Consider the following 6905-nt stretch of genomic DNA (forward strand, 5'->3'; position numbering starts at 1 on the left):
CCGGTTAACACGGCGAGAGAATGCTTAACGGAGGAAGCAGCTCGCGCCCTCGACGACGCAGTGGCCATCGCTCGTCGTCGGAGCCACGCGCAGACGACGTCTCTCCACGCCGTCTCAGCTCTCCTCGCGATGCCGTCCTCCCTCCTCCGCGAGGTCTGCGTCTCACGCGTCCCGCCCGGAGCACTCCCTACTCGTCGCGGTCTCCAGTTCCGAGCACTTGAGCTCTGCGTCGGCGTCTTCTCTCGACAGGCTCCCGTCCGTCGTCGTCCAAGTCCTCGTCGGGAGAAGAAGATCCCCGGCGGTGTCGAATTCCCTCATGGCGGCGATCAAGCGGTCTCAGGCGAACCAGCGGCGGCACCCGGAGGCGTACCACCTCCACCAGATGCACGGAGTGTGCAGACGGCGACGGTTCTGAAGGTGGAGCTCAAGTACTTCGTGCTGTCGATTCTCGACGACCCGATCGTGAACCGGGTCTTCTGCGACGCCGGGTTTCGGAGCTCCGAATATCAAGCTCGACGTGCTTCACCCTCCGGTGACGACTACGGCGCTTCTCTCGCTGTCCGCCTCTCTTCCTCTGTAACCTCCGAGCTCGGATCCGAACCGTGAGTTCCCGTTTGGTGGGAGCAGCAGCAGCGACGAGAACTCCAGGAGGATCGGACAAGTGCTGTGTCGGAAAGAGAGGAGGAGGAACCCTGTCCTTGTCGGAAACGCGCTGACGAAAGCTCTTAGAAAACTTCACCGATGCGAATCAACAGTGGGGGGAAGAATCTAGGGTTGTTTCTTCCTCCGGAGATCAAAGGGTTGAGCGTAATCAACATAGAGAGAGAGATTAGGCGAAGTTGGATCGAGAGCCAACGAGGAGACTCTCGCGAAGCTTGATGAGTTTAGTAAACGACTCGGAATCTAACGAGGTGATGCTTAATCTAGGTGAGCTTAAGGTGTTCTTGAACAGTGAAACTTCTTCTTCTGGTGGTGGTGATGATGCTTTGGCGAAGTTTGGTATTGAAGCTCTCGGATTTTGCTGAAACGTCAAAGCAAGAAGAAACTGTGGTTCATCGGATGCGCATCGAGCAACGAGACTTACACGAAGCTTCTTGATCGGTTCCCTAAGATCGATGAGGATTGGGACCTTCATGTTCTTCCCATCACATCCTCAAGACTTCCTAAATCAGGTGTGCTTAAACATACTGTAGAAGTTAGTTTTATAAACCCAACTCTTTGGACTTGAATACATAAATATATAATATTATTGATGTGAATAGTTTATTGTTAATTTGTTACACAATCTAAAATATTTTAACATATTCCACTATAAGTTCCTAATAAGTTTAGTACTAAATCTGTTGTTGTTACAGTTTGATGGGATCCTTTGGTTCCGTTTGGAGGTTTTTTTCGTCTACATCAGATTACAGAGTACCGTTGAGTGTGGTGGTGGCCCAGTGAATCATCAGACGCTGCCTAGATGTCACCTTTGCAACGAGAAGTGTTTGCAAGAAGTGGCTGCCGTTGTCAAGGCCGGTTCGAGTGTCTCTGTGGTCTGATCAATGTTCCGAGAAAAGTTACCTTCTTGGTTAAGAGCTGCTGAGACCGAGTTAGACAAGGGACCAACGAGCAGCGCTAAGGTGCGTTTTAATTCAAACTTCTTTTCCTTGTAAATGCAACTATCGTTGAGAGGAATTTGCTTTTTATTCAGTGCAGGCTGTAGTAGATAGCACAAACACAATAGCCTCAACCACAGCTCTGCAGAAGAAATGGGACAGCATATGCCAAAGCATCCATAAACTCCATCGTTTCCTAAGCTAGGTTTTCAGACCGTGAGTCCACCACCACAGTTACCAGTTCAGACCGAGAAGAGCGTGGGAAGACCAGATCCAAAACATAAGGAGGATCTCACGATATCGTCGGTAACTTTAAGTTCTCCTGTGAGCTCTGTTACTACAGATTTAGGATTGGGAGTAACCTATGCATCAAAAAGGCAAGACACATATACACCAAAAGAGAGACTCTAAAACTCTTCTTCACAACATAAACATCATAATGACTTCAAGTCTCTCAGAGAATCGCTCTCTGTTAAAGTCCCTGGCAGACCGAAGCTGTGAACGCCATCAGCCGATCATCTGCGAAAGAAGAAACCGCACCAACGGAATATGGCTGGCTCTTCTCGGACCTGATAGAGTTGGGAAGAAGAGAGCAGCGTTGGCTCTTTCCGAAATCTTGTTTAGAGACCAGGCTAACTGCATCAGTGTGGATTTTGGAGGGGAGCATTGTTATGTCGACGACAGATTTAGAGGCAAGACGGTAGTTGATTACATTAACGGGGGAAGTATCGAGGAGACCACACTCTGTTGTGTTACTAGAAAACGTGGAGAAAGCTGAGTTCCCTGATCAGGTGAGATTGTCTGAAGGTGTGAGTACAGGGAAGCTGCGTGACTCGCACGGAAGAGTGATTAGTATGAAAAACGTAATCGTCCTTGCAACTTCTTCTGCGATCGTTAAGGAGAAAGTTGAGCCGTGTGAAGTTTTACGGAGGAAAGAGTTCTCAGCGCTAGAAGCTGGAGGCTACAGATTAAGGTTGGCTGATGCTGCTAGAGCTGGGGTGAATAAAAGAAAACACGAGGGAGAAGAAACAGAGCTGCGTGCAGAGAAGGTGCAACGTTCGTATCTTGATCTGAACCTTCCTGTGGATGAGACAGAGACAGAGGAAGCAAAAGCTTGGTTCGAACGGTTTCATCGAGCAACTAGACGAGAAGGTGACGTTCAAACAGGTTGATTTCGATGGGTTAGCCAAAAGCATTCGAGAGAAGATCGTTTCGCATTTCGAGCTGTGTTTTGGAGCGGAAACGCAACTAGAGATTGATAACGAAGTGAATGGTTCAGATTCTTGCGGCTTCTTGGTCATCATCAGGGAGGAGGAAGAGAGGAACGTTGTTGATCAGTGGATAAGAACCGTTCTTGTCGTAGCTTTGCTGAAGCGAGGCGAAAGTACGGTTCGAATCCAGAGTAGCTGTGAAACTGGTTGCTTCTAGAGATTTATTAGCTGCTGGAGGTAGAGTTGCCAGAGAAGGTGGATGTAATGTGAGGTGGTAAGAATTGATTTGTCATCAGAGAGGCTTTGGTTTTGAATTTTGGTGCTTGTAAATTAAAACAAAAAAAGTATAATAGAGTTACTACTAGTAGTAGTAACTAGAGGTTTATAAGTCTGTGTTAGGGGTTACCAATTTTGCCACAAAACTTTTCTTTTGGCATTTTGAGTTTTATTAGAAAAAAAAAATAATAATTTCTCCTCCATTACAAATGTCGTAGAAGTTATCAATTAAAACAAAAGAACATTTCATTCAAAAGTCTTTCTACAGAGAGAGAGAGAGCAATGTGGATCATCAGATACGGCTGATGTCACGGCCGAAGATGAAAGTGGTGAGCCAGTTAATAGCGACGTAGAAGCGGTTTCTCCCAGCTGAGGACTCGAGTCAGATAAGCAGACTCCATATGAACCAGCTCACAAACCCTGCCATTGATATCCCTTTTCCTTCCTGCACAAGTAAAAAAAACTTAGCCTATCTATATGTGTGTTTAGGGTTTTTTAAGTGAAAAGTGCATGTGATCTTTGTTATATATATTACCTGCTCTCACGGAGATCAACGAGAGCTTTGTATCTCCCAATAGTTGCCATACTTCCCAAATGCTTGTACACAAACGGTTCTCCTAGTTCCAGTTTCCTTTGCACTCCAGGCTCTTCCTCCTCCAGCTTTTCCCATCACATTCAGTAGATTCGCCAAGTACTTGCCTTCTCTCTCAGCCACCTTCATTGACCATAGACTTGGTAAACCAAGGCACACACGAGTTTTGAAAAAAAAGCAACATTAGTCAGACCTGTGCAAGAGCAGGAAGTGTTGACTTCCCTGTGCTCTCAAGATATCCACTACAGTCACCAATTGCAAACACGTCTTGTACTGAAGGTACACGCATCCACTCATCGATTCCAATCCTATATTGGTAACAGAACCATCCAAGATTAGAAACAAAAAGAGAAAAAAAAAACAGAACAAGCTTGTTGTGATAATATTGGAATTGTTACTAACCTTCCACCTGGATCTTTAGGAAGATCAAGAGACCGAACAAACGAAGATGGACCAACACCAGTTGACCAGACTAAAAGACGTAAGGAACATCGGTTCCATCATCAAGGACCAGCTTCTGAGCCTTCACTTCTTTCACAATCCCACGCACAAGCTTCACTCCTGACTGAAGTAACCAAAAAAAAAAACTCAAAATCTCACATTCTCAAAAAATCAAAAGCAAGTAAAAAAAAAATGTAAATAATTAACCTTGTTTAACTGCTTGATTGCATACTGTCTTAGCCCATCGTCGAAAGAAGAAAGTATAGATCCCTCGCCTCGATCAAAGTAACACGAATGTCGTCTTTGACGTGAGAGTATCTCTCACGAACATCTTTCATGATGAAGTCACTCAGCTCGCCGCTAAACTCTACACCGGTCGGACCACCTCCCACACAACGATATGCAACAGCCTCCTCTTCTCATCCTCACCTATCCCTGGAACTTCGGAGTTCATGAGGTTAAGCAGAAGCTTCCTGCGTATCTCCTGAGCGTGATGAACCTCACGGAGAAAGATGGCGTTTTCTGACACCCCGTTGATCCCAAACGTGGATGCTTCGCACCGCAGGCTAGTACAAGTTTGTCGTAAGCGATCTTGAACTTCCATGGCTTCAACGTGCTTAACCCATCGGTTACTGTCTCACAATGCACCTGTACAAAACCGGTTAACACATTAACACAAAAAACGGTTTACACACGCTAAACAACGAACACATACATTGCTTTGAGTGTGTAAACCGGTTTATACCGAGCATTAACGATAAAGATTGTTCCCAAAATTACAGAGCAATTAGCGATAAGCACAAAACCCGGTTTATTCCGGTTTAGAAATTACCTCATGGTTTTCGGAATCGAGTCGGGAGCAATTAGCGAGGAAGTAATAAAGAACCGGGTTCTCTTGAAATCGCCGGTTGGATACGTGAGATCGGTTCTGCGACGGACCGGAACTCAAGCGTACCGACGCAAGTAGAAGCCAAGAGAGGAGTGAAGAGACCATGTGGTTCCTCGGAGAGACGCAAACGACGTCGTAGATACTCGTGTCGATCCCTTTCATTAGACGGCAACCCGCCCAACCCGACCCGAGAACCAGCACTCTCGGCTTCTCCTCCTTCTTTCGTCGGAGCCAGACCGTGGTAACGATGTTGTTGCTGCTGCTCCGACCCATTCACTACCTCCGTCGGTTGAACCGTCTCGCTACGTTGAAGAGCCGTGCAGAAGCGAGAGGAGAGAGTGTAGGAGGACTCGGAGTTTCTATACAAGTTTCCGACAGAGGAAGCTGTCGGAGAGATCCTGGCGAGGTTTTTGATCCAAAGCATGATTTTTTTATGTTTAGTGATGCAAGAAAGGTTATTTAAAGGAATAAACACAATGTTATTTGCCCTAAGTTGTTGGAGAATCGAACAACTCTTCTTCAACCAGCCGCCTCTGTGTCACTTGTATGGGTATGAGCACAAGACCTACGTGACAAATATGGAAATGACAGGTGGCGTTTCCTTATTTCTCTCCAAAATAAATGTAAATTTTTCGTATTTGGTAGCCTCAAAATATTTAAAACGTTTTTTAAGAAAACGTCAAAGGGTTTTATGTGTTTAACATTCTAAGGCTGCTGCTTCTATATATAAACGAAACTGTTACGACCATACACACGATCCCAAGTTGGGTAAAGATAAATTGTAAATAAATAAGCTCCATGGTTGTTTAAATTCTATATATATAAAAAGAAAAGAAACGTCAGCATTCAAAAGAACTTGGAGCTAAAGAAACGACAATAAAAAATGTGATTCACTCAGAGTACTGTGGGGCGCAAGAAAAGGACATTAGAATATTCGTTGACTGTGATTGGCCGTATCGTAAGAAGTGACGGATTCAGAGACCGCCACCGGCGGCCCAATACTCTAAGTCTTGCACAGTTTTGTGGCCTAATAGGCCCATTTATGTAGATGATTTTATTATTTAGAGATTCATGAAAGCCCAACCTATTTTCATGTTCATCTTGACTTAGGCCGATATACAGTAGAACCTCTATAAATTAATAATGTTGGGACTTTAAAATTTTATTAATTTATAGAGATATTAAATTACAAAATTTCTATTTTTAGATTTTTTTTCCTATTTTTTTTATAAAATAAGAAAATATTTAATTTTCCATATATACATTATTTAAATTTTCTAAATTTGATTTTCATATTATTTTATTATCCTTTTTTTATTATCTTATTTGGTGTATATATTTATGTTTCATATAATTGTTATGTGATATTTTGATATAATTTTACTAAATATTAACAAAATATATTGAAATATTAAGAAAATAGATGTATTTTTTATTGTAAATATAAAACGACAAAAATATAATGTTTATTTTGTACTTATATAAAAATATATATTGTTTTATTATTAATTTATGATTTTAATGGGACTATAATATTTACATATGAATTTTAAAAATATTATTATCTTATTTATTTTATCGATTTATATCATGTTTTACACCGGCCCAAAATTGGGACCCGGCGAAATTTATTAATTTATAGAAATTATTAATTTATAGAGGTTGTACTGATCTGTAATTGAACATATGCATACAACATTTAATAAATATTCTCAAAATGTCACTGTTCTTAATCCAACTTAGGTAAAGAAATTTAATCAAATGTATCTATAAATAAATTTTATTCTTGCAAAGACATATCTATATTGATGAAATTTCAAACAAAAAAGTCCTGTTGAACTTAACCGGAAACAACAGCACAAAATCTGTCAAACACAAGTGTTCATATATATGTTTAT

At 42.3% G+C, this 6905-nt stretch overlaps 2 pseudogenes; one reads left to right on the plus strand and one right to left on the minus strand.

Annotated features, from left to right (window-relative positions):
• Positions 1-3: 3 nt before the first annotated feature.
• Positions 4-3171, plus strand: LOC130507427 (protein SMAX1-LIKE 6-like; annotated as a pseudogene).
• A 206-nt stretch (positions 3172-3377) lies between these two features.
• On the minus strand, positions 3378-5776 carry LOC130507426 (internal alternative NAD(P)H-ubiquinone oxidoreductase A1, mitochondrial-like; annotated as a pseudogene).
• Between the last annotated feature and the right edge of the window lie 1129 nt (positions 5777-6905).

Source organism: Raphanus sativus, unplaced genomic scaffold, assembly GCF_000801105.2.
Source record: "Raphanus sativus cultivar WK10039 unplaced genomic scaffold, ASM80110v3 Scaffold4494, whole genome shotgun sequence".
Classification (NCBI taxonomy): Eukaryota; Viridiplantae; Streptophyta; class Magnoliopsida; order Brassicales; family Brassicaceae; genus Raphanus; species Raphanus sativus.